Consider the following 16012-nt stretch of genomic DNA (forward strand, 5'->3'; position numbering starts at 1 on the left):
GAAACCCCTCCCTTCTTCTTGATTCTTATCTTGTTAAATTAGCCAGCTTGCTTCCCACCTCTAACATAGCCCCCAGTACATATGCTATATATAAATATGTACAACAGGGCCTATTACTGTCTAAGGATTAATTTCCTATAAGAAGATTGCTTCCTCTAGCCACATAGCTAATTACAATAAACTTCGAATGACCTACCTACCTACTAAGCAGAGAATGGTATTTTTGTGTGTGCCACCATTCACTAATGGTCAATTCTTGGCAACACAGAGAAATAAAAATACAGAAATATGGCTATTTAAATTTCACTATCTCAACTAATTATTCCACAACAGGAAGTCTACTAACCTCAGGTAGAGAGAATTTAAAATTCTCTTAGAAAAGAATGGAATGTGTGATGAAGTATCCTTAAATCTCAACCTCTCACCTCCATTACTTTGTCTGAAGAAGGTTTTATGAGAAGAGGTTAACTGGAGATTGTCTCCAAAGTTCATTTCTTATTTGAAAGGGAGAAAAATGAAAATGGGAGTGTGAACTTTATATACTGAGTATACTTTGGATGCTTTATATACTTTACATAATTTCTCCTTGCCTTTTAAGCTCACACCCCGGAAGTGGAGCGCTTAGCAGCCGGGCTGGTGTGCATAGCCCATGCGCGGCCGTCAGTCTCCTCCCGGAAAGGGTGGTCCTTTAAAAACTGGTCCTTTAAAAACTGGTGTCTTTCCATATTCACTAACCGACTGTTAAAAAACTTTTTACCACATTCCCCCTTTTGGATCCTCAAGAAACAAAATGTTTCCTTGATGGAACAGTAAAAAAATATATAATAACTATTGCTAAGTAATAATATGTGAACAACAATATAGAAAAGGAAGAGAGGAAAGTTTTGTCCAGAGGGGCGATTTTTTGTCCTCATGAACCGACGCTTTGACATTAGTCTTGCAAAGGAAGAGCCTCTGCAGAGAGTACATGTTACAGATGGTGTATAATAACACAAAGGAGATAGTAAAAACTAACAAAACAAAACAGTTCATATAAAGTCTCTGAGATCTCTTTGTCTTCTTGAAGTGGTAAGATGTCATCAGGAGGAAACTGGATTCTGGACTCAGGTCTGGATTCTCTTCTTTAACTGTTTGAATTGCTGCATTTTTACTAAACCTTAGCATAGCATTGTCAACGATCAAATTACCACATATGGCCTCAGACACTTGACACTTACTAGCTGTGTGACCCTGGGCAAGTCACTTAACCCTTATTGTCCTGCAAAAAACAAAAAACAAAAAAACAAAAAAAACCTCTCTGACTAAGGAGAAGGTCCTGGCACAGATCCCACCAATGAATTAAGCAATTTTGGCTGTGGAGGGATATATTCAGTCATCTCTGCTTTTGATCCTCGAATCAAAGCATTCTGACATAGTGAAAGGACCATTGGAGTGGGAGACAGATCTCCTGGGACTGGATCCTGGGGGATTCTGTTACTTATGGTGTGAAGGTTATTAAAGCACTTAATCTCCCTGAATCTAAGTTTCTTCATTTGTAAAATAGAGATATATGCATTACCTATTTCATACATATTACATAAACCTTAAGGTTTTAGAGAAACATAAGTTGGGTTTTTTTGGTCCTAGAGAAAAAGAGAATTTATTGTGTGGAAATTTCCTCCACCAATGCAGATTGGTAATTTATCCACAATTTAGAAAGTTGACCAGGTTGGTTCAACATTAGGAAAAATATAAACATAATTTGCTATATTAATAACCAAACCAAAAAAATTATATAGTTATTTCAATAGATGCAGAAATTTTTTTTGACAAAATACAACACACATTCCTGTTTAAAAAAAAAAAAACAAAACAGCAAACACTAGAAAGCACTCTTCACATTGCAGACTAACAAAGTTAGACTGTGGTGATTAGGGTTTAGGCAGGTGACTCCAAGACTTCATTGACAGGGATTAGTGGAACTTTCCTTAAAATGATAAGTAATATTGATCTGAAACCAAGAGCAAGCTAAGTCAAGATAGGTAGAAGCCTTTCCAATAAGATCAGGGGTGAAGGAAGAATGTCCATGATCACAATCACCATTCAGTACTGTATTAGAATTGCTAACTATAGCAATAAAACAAGAAAAATAAATTAAAAGAATAAACACAGGCAAAGAGGAAATAAAATCATCACTCTTTGCAGATGATATCATGGTTTACTTAAAGAACCCTAGAAAGTCAACAACAACCACAAAAACTAATTGAAATAATTAGTAACATGAGCAAAATTACAGGATATAAAGAAAACCCACTCAAATCATCAGTAATTCTATGTATTACCAACAAAAGCCAGAAGAAGCAGGTGTAAAAAGAAATAACTATAGCCAGTATAAAATTCTGGGGACTCAACATGCCAAGACACACATAGGAACTGTATGAACATAATTACAAAACACTCTTCACACAAATATAGATATAAATAATTGGAGAAATGTTAATTACTCAGCAAAAGAAATGGCAGTCCAGTATCTTGGCCAAGAAAACCCAATGGACAGTGTGATCCACAGAGTCACAGAGTCCGATACAACTAAATGACTAGACAACAAAAGGCAAGCCAATATAATAACAAAATATTTAATTTGTTTATTCAGTGCCATGGAAATCAAAGTATCAAGGAATTACTTTATAAAGCAAAACAATAATAATAACAATCACAAAATTCATCTGGAGAAGCAAAAGGTCAAGGGAATCAGTGAAAATAGTGGGAAGGGAGGCTCACAGTATCCAATCTCAAACTATACCACAAAACTATAATCACAAAATAATTTGGTATTAGCTAACAAATAAGAGATGTGGAATATGGAACAGATCAGATACACAATATATAGAATCAAATGAGCACATTAGCCCAGTGCTTGATAAACCCAAAGATCCCAGCTATTTGGGGTAAAAACTCACTATTCAACAAAAATTGTTGGGAAAACTGGAAAGTAGTTTGGCAGAAAATAGGTATAGACCAACATCTCACAACATATTCTAAGATAAGCTCAAAATTGGTACGTGATTTAGATATAAAGGGTGACATCATAAGCAAATTAGGGAAACATGAAAGAAATTACCTACCATATCTATGACAAGGGGGGAAGTGCATGACCAAAAAGGAGAGAGGAAGCATGAAAATAATTACCTACCAGATCTATGACTAGGGGGAAAGTACATGACCAAACAAAAGATAGAGAAATTCGCAGGAGGTAAAATGAATCATTTTGATTACATAATTTAAAAAGGCTTTGAACAAGCAAAACCAATGAATCTGAAATTCAGAGGAAAAACAAGAAACTGAGAATAAAACTTTGCAGCAAGTTTCTCTGATAAAGATCTCATTTTCTAAAATATATAGGGAATTGAGTCAAATTTATAAGAAAAAGACTCATTCCCTAGTTGATAATGGGGCAAAACTTTTCAGAGAAAGAGATCCAAGGGTATCCATAATCAAGTGAAAAAAACCACTCTAAATCACTAATATTACAGAAATGCAAATTAAAATAACTCTGAGGTACCACTTCATACCCATCATATTGGCTAACATAACAAAAAAGGAAAATGACAAATGCTGGAGAGGCTGTGAGGAAAGCAGGTACACCACCAGGCACTGTTGATGGAGCTATAAAAGAGTCCAACCATTCTGATGAGCAATTTGGAACAATGACTAGAACACTATAAAGTGGTGCATACCCTTTGACATGGTAATACCACTACTAGGTCTACCCCAAATGAGATCGAAGAAATAGAAGGATGTAATACATACAAAAATATTTATTGCAGTTATTTTTGTGGTGACAAGAACTAGAAATTCAGTGTATGCCCATCAATTGGGGAATGGCAGAACAAGATCCAGTATATGAATGAGATAGAATACTATTGTGCTGTAAGAAATATAGGGGGTGTTTTCAGAAAAAAAAAACTAGGAGGACTTTTGTGAACTGATGCAAAGCATAGTGAGCAGAATCAGGAAAATTTTTACAATAACAGTAAAATTGTCAAGATAATAAACTTTGAAAAACTTAGTAACTGATCAATAAAATGACTAACCACAGTCTTAAGGACTCATGTTGAAATATGCTATCTACCTTCAGATAGAAAGCTGATGGACTCAGAGTACCAAATGAAGCATATTTTCTTTTCAATTTTCTTCCTTTCTTCCTTATTCCTTCCATCTTTTCCTTCCCCCCTCTCTCTTTCTCTCTCTCTCTTTCTCCCTCCCTCCCTCCCTCTCTCTTTTTTTTTCTTGGTGGTAGTGGAGGGGAAGACATTTCTAATGTGGGAATTTGAATATAAGACTGAAAAAGAAGGGAAAGCTAATGGGAAATGAAGGTTCATCTTTTTTAATCAATTAGGTAGGGATTCAGAAGTAATTAATTCAGATAATCCAAAGTTGGTAAAGAGTTTCTAAACAAGTGAAATTTGCCTGTCCTCTGAAATATGTTAACTTCAGTATGTTGTACTATAAATGGTACCCAAAACAGAAGCTATAGAATAAAGATTACAGAATTATAAGCCAAGAAGATAGGGAAAATGAATCATGAAGTGGAGCATCCATAAGAAACCCAAAGAAGTAAAAGTTAAATTACAACATTCAATTAGTCATCACAACTTATGTGGAAAGATGAGACTATGAAAGACATTGTAAATATCAAGAAAGCTTTCCCATAATCACACAATATGGAAAAAAGGAACTTTCTGAAATAAACATCAAAAAAATTTTTTTCAAGAGAAATGGGTACTATTTTAAATAATTGTTCTCTTGTGGACCAAAAGAACAGTCAGGAAGAGAAAATGTTCCCTGGGAAGACTCTTTCAGTAAAGATCACAGTTCCAAATATAAGTGAGGCTTAATGGAACCACATAATAGCCTAATAATGGTATCATAGTCAGTATTATCTTGTACATCATATTAGTGTGCAGAACTTCAAAAAAAGAAAAAACACCCCCCAAACCCCCCTAACATCAATGAGCTAGCTAGTAGGTACTTCCAAAACTATTCTGCTAGAATTCTCTGCCTGCTAAGAAACAAGACACCTTTAAATGTAATCAACGAGTGGGTAAACTGATTACACCATACATTATCAAGCTGCTACAGAATTCAAATGGAATTATTAATGTTTCATCTGGGCAATCTTTCAAAAATGTTGCCCTTTTCTTTCTTTAGTAAGCTTATTCTACACATACTATTGATTCTACTAAGTTGTATGCAGAAAAGAAACATGGAAAAAAAATTTTGTTAACTGAAAGAAATAAACTCAGTTCTCGAGGTCCATCCCAGCCCAGTCTGTTCTGGGATTCGAGAATGACAGCCCACCATGTCTTTTCACAAAAAGTGTAAACAACCACAATAAATTTACAAATGCAGACATGCCACAGTTAAATTTCATTTCACGCTCAGTAAGCAAACATTATCAAACTCTAAAAACTGTCATACTCTCTTTTTAGCCCAGAGTCTTATATACAAGAAAGGGTCAACCTCAAAATATTTCACAGATGGATGAATTGGCTTCGATTGCTCTTCACACTGCAGACTAACAAAGTTAGACTGTGTTGATTATGGTTTAGGCAGGTGGCTCTAAGCCTTCATTAACAAACACCACAAGTAATTAGTGATTGTACTGAGTCAAATTAGTGAGCCAAATTAGGAACTGTTCTGGGGGGAAAAACACAACAACATCGATGCCATTTTTTTTTTTCATGAGAGGCAATGTGACATATGGGGATAGAGTGCTAGACTTGAATTCAAAGTCTTGGGTCCAGGGGCCAGCTAGGTGGTGCAGTGGATAAAGCACTGCCCCTGGATTCAGGAGGACCTGAGTTCAAATCCAGCCTCACACATTTGACACTTACTTGCTGTGTGACCTTGGGCAAGTCACTTAACCCTCATTGCCCCGCCAAAACAAAACAAAAATCTTGAGTCAAAATCCTGCCTCAGACATTTGTTAGCTGAGTGACCTTAACCTACCAAGTCATTTAACCTATCTGAGACTTAATTTCCTCATCTATACAAAAGAAAATAATGATAGTACTTATGTCACAAAGGTGCTGTGAAGAATCAGTGGTAAAAGATATATGAAGTACTTTAACAAATCTAAAAGTGCTATAGAACTGTGACTATTATATTCTATTTAAAGTTTTCTGTGAGCAATTACTCTTTTTCTATTTAATTTTTTGGTGTTTTTTGTTTGTTTTTTGTTTGTTTCATTTATGGGGCAATGGGGGTTAAATGACTTGCCCAGGGTCACACAGCTAGTAACTGTCAAGTGTCTAAGGCCGGATTTGAACTCAGGTCCTCCTGAATCCAGGGCTGGTGCTCTATCCACTGTGTCATCTAGCTGCTCCTCTATTTAATTTTTAAAAGAAGCATTTCTTTCCTTTTCTTGCCCTAATTAAACTAATTCTGTGGTTTACTATAATGTCAACAATAGCACAAAAGTACCTACACCGAGTATTTAGTTGTTAAAAGCTACTAAAGTTAGTTACTAAAAGTTACTAGAGTTTAGTTATTCAAAGTTACTAAAACTTAAAATTACACTAAGATTTTTGGGATATCCAGTATGGATATGTTCTCCTCAGTGCAGGTACATCTGTACTATTGTTGACATTACTGTAAACCATAGATTTAAGTTAACTGTTACTAAAACTTAAAATTCGCTAAAATTAGGTGGCACAGTGGATAGAGTGCCAAGCCTGGAGTCAGAAAGACTCACCTTCATGAGTTCAAATTTGGTCTCAGATGCTATCTGTGTGACCCTGGGCAGGTGACTTCACCCTGTTTACCTCAGTTTCCTCATATGTAAAATGAGCTGGAGAAAGAAATGACAAACTACTCCAGCATCTTTGCCAAGAAATTCCTAAATAGCATCATGAATAGTAGGACAAAGCTAAAATGACTGAACACAACAGCATATACCTGTGTGGGAAAGATGCTAAGGCAATCCTGCATTGGTCAGCATTTACTTAAGACTTTAAGATGACAAGAAAACACTAATTAGACTCATAAAACTTCTAGTTTTCTAATACTATAACTTCACTTACAATCCTGAATTTATCAATTAAGAATGGAAATCCATTAAAATTGCCAATATTAAACTGTGCCTGAAAATATGTATGAATATACAAATGTGTATATATATATATATATACACACACACATATATATCACTGCAATCCTAAAACTTCAATACTATATACTAGAATTGTAAAGCCTACACAGTAAAATAATTTAGATTTGACCCATTATCAATCTTAATTTCAAATTCATGACAATGCTCCAAAAACACACACATTTTTTTTTACATTGTACTATAGATTGCATGGATGGTGGGAGCTCTCTGTACACATCAAAATCGAAATTTAAAATACCTCATTTTGATTGTTGACTCTGAATTTTCTATACTTCCAATTAACCAGAGTCCCCAATGAATCAATATTTCTGCATTTCTGATAGGGCCTGAAAGCCTTTGAGATCAAGAAGAACTAAACTCATAAAGATATTAAGTTCTAACATGAAGACTGATGGCTGGGTGAAAAAGATCTAGATGACTACATTAGAACCTCTTGTCACTACAGGAAAAGGGAGCAGCAGGTACAAAAAATGGGTAAATACTCTCTATTGAAGTGATATTAAAAAAAAAAGTGGCAGAGACAGCTAGGTGGCGCAGTGGATAAAGCACCAGCCCTGCATTCAGGAGGACCTGAGTTCAAATCTGGCCTCAGCCATTTGACCCTTACTGGCTGTGTGACCCTGGGCAAGTCACTTAACCCTCACTGCCCTGCAAAAAAAAAAAAAAATTAAAAATTAGAATTGCACAACTGAAAGCTAATGACTCCATTAAACTTCAAAAAATAATAAAAAAAACCCAAAAACAACAAGTGGCAGGGGCAGAGCCAAGATGGCAGAGGAAAGACAGTGACTCTCCTGAGCTCTCCCCCAAACCTTTCCAAATACCTTTAAATAATGCCATGAAACAATTCTTGGAGCAGCATAACCCACAAAAGGACAGGGTAAAATAATTTTCCAGCCAAAGAAAACTTAGAATGTTGGAAGGAAAGGTCTGTTGTACTGGAGTGAGAGTGGAGCCCAGTCCAACACAGACCTCACCAGTGCAGGCCAGGCCCAAGCAAACCAGAAGCAGGCCTTGGAACTACTGAGTCAGCAGTAACAGTGACTGATTTGGTCAAAAGTAGATTATAGGGGTCTTTCTGCTGGCACTGAGGCAGTTAATGATAGGGTTGGTGATAGAAGGGAGGGCAGTTTGGGGGAGGTCAGAAGCAAAACAGTTTTGAGGAGGGACAAGGTGAAAGGAGAGTGGGGGGAATATGATGGAGGGAATTAAGTTATCAATAATAACTGTGAAAAACATTTTGAAGCATGTTTCTCTGATAAAGGCCTCCATTCTCAAACATATAGAGAACTGAATCAAATTTATAAAAATAAGAGCCATTTCCCAATTGATAAATGATCAAAAGATATGAATGGTTTTCAGATTAAGTAATCAAAGCTATCTATAGCCCTATGAAAAAATGTTCTAATTCACTATTTATTATAGAGATGCGAATCAAAACAATTCTGGGGTACTACCTCATATCTATTGCATTGGCTAATAGAACAGAAAAGGAAAATTACAAATATTGCAGATGTATGAAAAATGAGACATTAATGCACTGTTGGTGGAGTTGTAAACAGATTCAACCATTCTCTAGTACAATTTGAAACTATGCCCGAAGGGCATACTCTTTGATCTAGCAATGCCAGTATTAGGTCAGTATCCAAAAAGAGATAAAAAACAAAAAGGAAAAGGGCCTATAGGTACAAAAATATTTAAAGAAGCTCTTTTCTGGTGGCAAAGAATTTGAAACTGAGGGGATGCCCATCAGCTGGGGAGTGGCTGAATATACTATGGTATGTGATTATGAAGGAATACTATTGTGCTATAAGAAATGATGAACAGGATGCTGTCAGAAGAACCTGGAAAGACTTACATGAACTGTGAAATGTACTGTGTACAAAGTAACAGCAATATTTTAAGATGATCAATGGTGAATGACTTGGCTATTCTCAACAACTCAATGATCCAAGACAACTCTGAAGGATTTATAATGAAAAATGCTTTTCATCCCCAGAGAAAGAACTCATGGTGTCTGAATACAGACTGAAGCATATTCTAACTTAATTTTTCTTGAGTTTTTTGTCTGTTTTCATTCACAATATGACCAATATGGAAATGTTTTGTATGACATGTTTAACCTATATCAAATTCCTTGCCTTCTCAAGGTGGGTAAGAGAGAAAGGGAGAGAATGTGTAACTCAAAGGTTTAAAAATAGATGTTAAAAATTGTTTTTACATGTAATTTGGGAAAAATAAAATACTAAATAATTTTTTTAAAGTGTCTAAGTGTAAAAATGATTGCCATACAATAATTAACAACATCATGCTACTGGGGGGGTTGGGGAGGGGGCAAGCATCATGGGAAAATATCTTTCTGTAATAGGTGTTATTGATTCAGAAAACTCTTTCAGTGGAAAATATGAAAGAATGGACTTTAAATGAGCAACTGATAATTCCTGCTTCTGTCTAAATAAAAAATAAAATCACTGGAAATATTGGCCTGCATACAAACCTTAGAACAGACTTGGTTTAACATATCTAAAATATCATCTTGGCCTGGCAGCAGTTAGGCAGTATAATAAATGCATGCTTTTGGGATGGTACAATTTTTGCTTCCTAATGTTCTCTCCTTGCCAATCTATTCACCTGCCAAATCAATCTTCCTGGTGCACAGGTAGGATACTCCCCTGCTCAAACACTTTAATGGCTCCCTATTGCCTACAAAAATAGAATGCAAACTCAGGATGAAACTCGGGATGCTGGCATTTGAGATCTCCCACAGATTAAGTTCCAACCTACCCCTATGGCTCTGTTTCATGCTAATCCCCTTCATATGACCTATACTCCTGCCAAATTGATCAGGTCTTCCAGACTCCAGCCTAGTGCTTTATCCACTGCACCAGTTAGCTACACATCTGGCACATAGTAGGTGCTTAATAAGTATCTGTGGTTCACAGATTCATTCTGGAAGAAGATTGAAGTCAAAGTTCATGTTTTAATGCAGCTCTATTTAAAAATTTAATGCTATTATGTCTCATCCCTCTGACTCTACTGAATAATTATATGCCTGTATAAATGATGATTCTGTGTTATCAAATGATAATACAGGAGCTTCAGAGGGCAAAGTATCCTTAATCACAGTGATTATATTGACATAACTGACATCCATCCCATTTGCAAATACATACCTCTTTGTTTTCAGTTTTCTACAGGTTTCAGTTGAATTATTATTATTTCCTCCAACATCTTAGAATTTACTTTCTGCTTTCCATTTTCAAGTCTCCCAAATGAACTCCATTCTACTAATTGAAGCCTTTACAGGTAATTGTTTTTACCCCAAAAGAGAATTTTTACTTTTTTTCCCCTTTCTTTTTCCAAATTTAGCTCAAATCTCACCTTCAGCAACAAGCCTAGGGGCTATTTTGAAGCCCAGAGAGGCAGCTAGGTGGCGCCATAGTGCATAGAGCCCTGGTCCTGAAGTCAGGAAGATCTGAGTTCAAATCTAGTCTTTGTCAGTTATTAGCTGTGTGAGCTTGAGCAAGTCTTTTACCTTCTGGTGCCTCACTTTCCTTAATTGTTTAAATGGAGATGATAATAGTACCTCTTTCCTAAGGTTGTTATGATCAGATGAAATTTGTAGAGTGCTTAGCATATAGTGGTATTAGTATATAGTATATTTAGTATAGTATATAGTGGTATGAATGAATGTTTGCCTCTTTTTCTGACCCCCCCTTACCCCATTTCCCCCACCTAGCTACATGTTTGTTTTGTTTTGTTTTGTTTTCGGGGCAATGAGGGTTAAGTGACTTGCCCAGGGTCACACAGCTAGTAAGTATCAAGTGTCTGAAGCCAGATTTGAACTCAGGTCATCCTGAATCCAGGGCCAGTGCTTTATCCACCGTGACACCTAGCTGCCCTCCCAACCCAGCTACTTATACGTTCTTCAGTGATATTACCTTCCATCTATTTTTGTCTATATGTTCTGTCCTTCTATCTATTTTGTGTTCTTGTGTATATATTTTGTTTGTATACATATTTTTATGTCTTTTCATGTTGTCTCCCCTATTAGATTGTGAGCTTCTTATCGTACCCAGCACTTACTGACTGCCTGATTTTTCCTGGAAAGACGGAAAAAGAGCAGGGGAGTTTTGTATGATCACGAAGTGTAGGGGAAAGCCATTACACTCATTCATCATCATTGTAGAAGATGCTCATGTATACCCACTATGCAGACAGAACTACATGAACAACAGTGCTTCAATTCTGATATGGTTGGAAAAACTCAGAAACTTCACCAAGGATTTAATATTTCGAATTTCCCTTTGGTTATTGTTCAGTAGTTTTAGTTGTCAGACTCTTTGTGACCTCATTTGGGGTTTCCTTGGCAAAGACACTGGAGTGGTCTGCCCTTTCCTTCTCTAGCTTATTTAATAGATGAGGAAATGGGGTGAAGTGACTTACCCAAGGTCACACAGCTAGTAAGTGTTCAAGGCCAAATTTGAACTCAGGAAGATGAGCATTCCTGACTCCAGGCCCAGTACTCTATCCACTGTACCACCTAGTTGGTCCAAGTTCCTCTAGGCTTAGTAAAATACCTTTGTGCTGACCAGTCAACGTTTAGGTCTTATGACTAGAACAGAAGGAATATTTATTTGTAGAACATTTAAGCATACTTTGCTCTTTCAGGGCTTATCTTTAATACCAAGATCAAAGTGGTTTTCCAATTACTGAAACTGACAAGAGTTGAATATGGGCCAAGCACTGTGTTTGATGATAGGTATACAAGGACAGAGAGTCATTAGAACTAAAAGGGACCTGGGAGGTAAGTCATCTACTCCAACCTTCTCCTTTTACAAGATGAGAAACCTGAGGCCCATGGAAAATAATCTTGGCCTGCCCAAGAAGACATAATGAGTTAATGGCAGAGTTCAGATACCAACCCAGCTCTCATTAACCCTAATTCCAGTGTTCTTTCCACAAGAGTACATTATTTTGATAACCGTGTTTTGTAAATACATGGGCAATTTTGTAAATTGGGGATTTAACAATTTAATTAAATATAGTTATTTATCAAATGAGCAATTAGGTAACATGGTAGATGGAATGCCAGGCCTGGGGTCACAAAGATTTGTCTTCTTGAGTTCAAAGCTGGCCTCAGACACTTACTAGCTGTGTGACCCTGGACAAGTCACTTAACCCTGGTTGGCTCAGCTTCCACATCTGTAATGAGCTGGAGAAGAAAATGGCAAATCGCTTTAGTTTCTCTGCCAAGAAAACACCAAACGGGGTCACAAAAAGTCAGACGCAATTGGAAAAGACTGAACAATAACAATTATAATTTAAAGGCGAATAGTTTGAACAGAGTAGTAGAGTTCCCTGAAAAATGGAATGGAGATAACAGAACTCATTGACTCCATGAAATAACAAGAAATATTATAAGAAATTCAAAAGATTGGGGGGGAAAAGAAGACAATATAAAGCGTCTATTATCAAAAACTGACATGAAAAATAGCAAGGAGAGATCATATAGAAATCATCGGTGATCAAACAAAAAGCCATTATGGCATATTTCAAGAAATATTTTTTTAATCTGCAAAGACTGATTAGAAGAGAGCAAAATATAGTAGAATGAATTCACTACATTCACCTCCTGAAAGAAAAACCAAACTGGGGGTTGGGGTTTTGGGGGGAGAGGGAGCACCAGAAATGTCATGGCCAAAATCCAGAGTTAAAGAAAAAATAATGCATGTAACCAGAAACAGTTTAAATACTAAGGAACCAGAGTCAGGATTTATCTAGAGACATTCTAGAATAAAAGTAACAGGACTATTTTAAACAAGAGAAAATCTAGAAATATGTTATACTAAAAAGCAAAAAGAAAACATTTTAAAACAATGAATTCATCACCAACCATTTATTTAGAAGCAGAGATGTGCTACTCACTGTACTAGGCATTAAGAATACACTCACACACACACACACACACATATATATATATATATATATATATATATATATATATATATATATATATATATATATATATATATATATATATATATAATTACTCTGCAAGACTGAGCAAAACCCTACAGGGGAAAATTGATGTTTTATGGGATAGAGGACTTTCAGGCATTTCTGATGAAAAGACCAGAGCTGAGATAAAGCTTTGAAATGCAAACAAAGGTGTCAAAGGAAATATAGAAAGGCAAATACATTTGAGCATTTGGAAGAAGCTAAACAAAAATGAAAGGTTTACATTATAATAAGGGTAAAGAGACAGGTGTTCCTTCAGAATCCAGAAGTCTACAAGGGTCACAAAGGAATGTAGATAAGACAGTGCAGGTGTGGTTCTGTTTGGCCAATTTTAAGGGGAGAGAGAAAAGATAAGGGGAAGAAATGAGAAGGAAGGGGGAAGAACTTGGTATTTCATTTAGAGAAAAGTTTATTTTTTTCTTTTTCTTTATTTTTGGTGAGGCAATTAGGGTTAAGTGACTTGTCCAAGATCACACAGCTAGTAAATGTCAAGTGTCTGAGGCCAGATTTGAACTCAGGTACTCCTGACTCCAGGGCTGGTGCTCTATCCACTTTGCCACCTAGCTGCCCCTAGAGCAAAGTTTCTTCAACTGGGTAGAGACCCCATGTGGAGTTGTGTAATTGAACATGTGGGGTGTGAAAAATTTGACAACAGTAAAAGGTTATATACCTATTTTATATTTGTATATACCAAAGATTGTGTAAAAATTTCTTGGGCAAAAAGGGGTTACAAGTGAAAAATGTTTAAGACACCCATGTGAAAATACAAATAGGAAGGAAGGGGTGGAGGTTACAGGATTTCAGGAAATCCCTCTTATCCAAACCAGACAAAAGAAAGTTAAATACCTAAAGACACACAGAGAGTTCAGAATGTAGGTGGTACAGTGGCTAGAGTAGTGGGCCTGGAGTCTGGAAGACACAACTTTCTGACTTCAAATCTGGCCTCTCAAACTTACTTAGCTGTGTGACCCTGGACAAGTCACTTAACCCTGTTGGCCTCAGTTTCTTCATCTGTAAAATGAGCTGGAGAAGGAAATGGCATACTGCTCCAGTATCTTTGCCAAGAAAATCCCAAATGGGGTCATTAAGAGTCAGACATGACTGCAAGTATTGAACAACAGCAAAGAGTTTTGGCATTGGAGTCTGCTGCAATGGGCCAGGAAAGAGGTAATCAGAGTTTAAATTAGGACGAAGGCATTATCAACATTTTACAAATGAACCTTTATGTTATGCAAGGGTGAACAGAGAGAAAGGGATCAACTTAAAGTAGGTTGTGGTGGAGGCAGAATCAATGAGACTTGGCTTCTATTTGTTTAGTAAGCACACAAATTCAAATTCTAAACTTTACATACATTTTTAAGTGTTTTAATTGGTCCAAGTATGGTGGATCATTTGTTTGTTCAAAACTCCTAGCAGATGCTGAAATGCATTCAAAATAAGTGAATATGTGAATGAATAACAAATTATATGTAATGAGTAAATGAATAAGAGAGATGATTTTTGCATATTGTACTTTAAGGGGGGGGGACACAAAAAATGTGAAGAGTAGAATTTTAAAAAATCTAAACAAGATAAAAGCAAAATGTTCTGATAATGAAGGTGTAAACTGAGGCAAACACTCTCTTAAACAGAATCTAGATCTCTCTTTCCCCAAAGGGGAATACTGGAGAATTCAAAGGCCAAATCTCTGGAGAATGCAAAGTCCAGTTCTTGAGATTTAAATCTTCTTCCTAAAAGGGAAGGAAATCAGAGAAATACAATTCCTTTAAAAATTTTTAAAAAGTTTAGATTAAGCAGGGAATAAAATCTAGTATGATCATGGGTGCTATCCAGTCTACTGCCAAATAGGACACCACTAAATAGACTGCTAGGGTTCATATACAGCTTAAACAAAGCGGGGTAAGGAATTTGAGTGGAAGGTGGGCTTAGAAAGGTCCACTCCCAGAGGGGTGTGTGTGTGTGTGTGTGTGTGTGTGTGTGTGTTTTCAGTTCCAGACCTTGATGAGGAGGTCTCCTCAAAAAGAAAAAGGATTGTAGCTGAAGATAAGGTCCATATGCATAGTCACATATCCTTCAATTAGGTAAGTCTTTGATTGGCTTTGGAGTTACTAAAGATCCAGCTAGGTTTACTCTAGGTAAAGCAAAGGATTATTGGTGTGTTAGTTAAGGAAGCTAATCCTTATACACTTGTTCTGGTTACCTGGATAATTAGGGGGCTCAAACAAATCAAGGTACCCATTTTCACAAAGGAAAACCTTCTAAAACTTGTGAGTTTGTTGTTGTTTAAAGCAAGTAGCAAGAATAGTACTAAAGACCTGCTCCTGGAGAAAGGGTGAGACTTGACCTGGGTTATATACTCTATGTGGCCTAAGTGAAAGTTGAATCTAGCTTTGAGCATGGCTCTCACTGTACAAAATTCTCTCTCTTTACAAACTTCGATATAGTTTTGGAAATGGGGCTGATTCTTTTTGCCTTTCAATAAAAAAACAGTACATTACAGGCAATCCTCACTATTATACATTGCCTTACTAGAGGAACCACAACACACATAAGTACGATGCTACTCTGCTTTAAGATGGCAGCTAAGTAGGGGGCAGCTAGGTGGTACAGTGGATAGAGCACTGGCCCTGGATTCAGGAGGACCTGAGTTCAAAGCCAGCCTCAGACACTTGACACTTACTAGCTGTGTAACTCTGGGCAAGTCACTTACCCCCCATTGCCCCGCCCCCAAAAAAGATGGCAGCTAAGTGGCTCAGTGGATAGAGTAATGGGCCTGGAGTCAGGAAGACCTGAGTTCAAATCTGATCTGAGACATTTACTAGTTGTGTGACCCTGGGC

The sequence above is a fragment of the Dromiciops gliroides genome, chromosome 5 (assembly GCF_019393635.1).
Source record: "Dromiciops gliroides isolate mDroGli1 chromosome 5, mDroGli1.pri, whole genome shotgun sequence".
In the NCBI taxonomy this organism is placed as follows: Eukaryota; Metazoa; Chordata; class Mammalia; order Microbiotheria; family Microbiotheriidae; genus Dromiciops; species Dromiciops gliroides.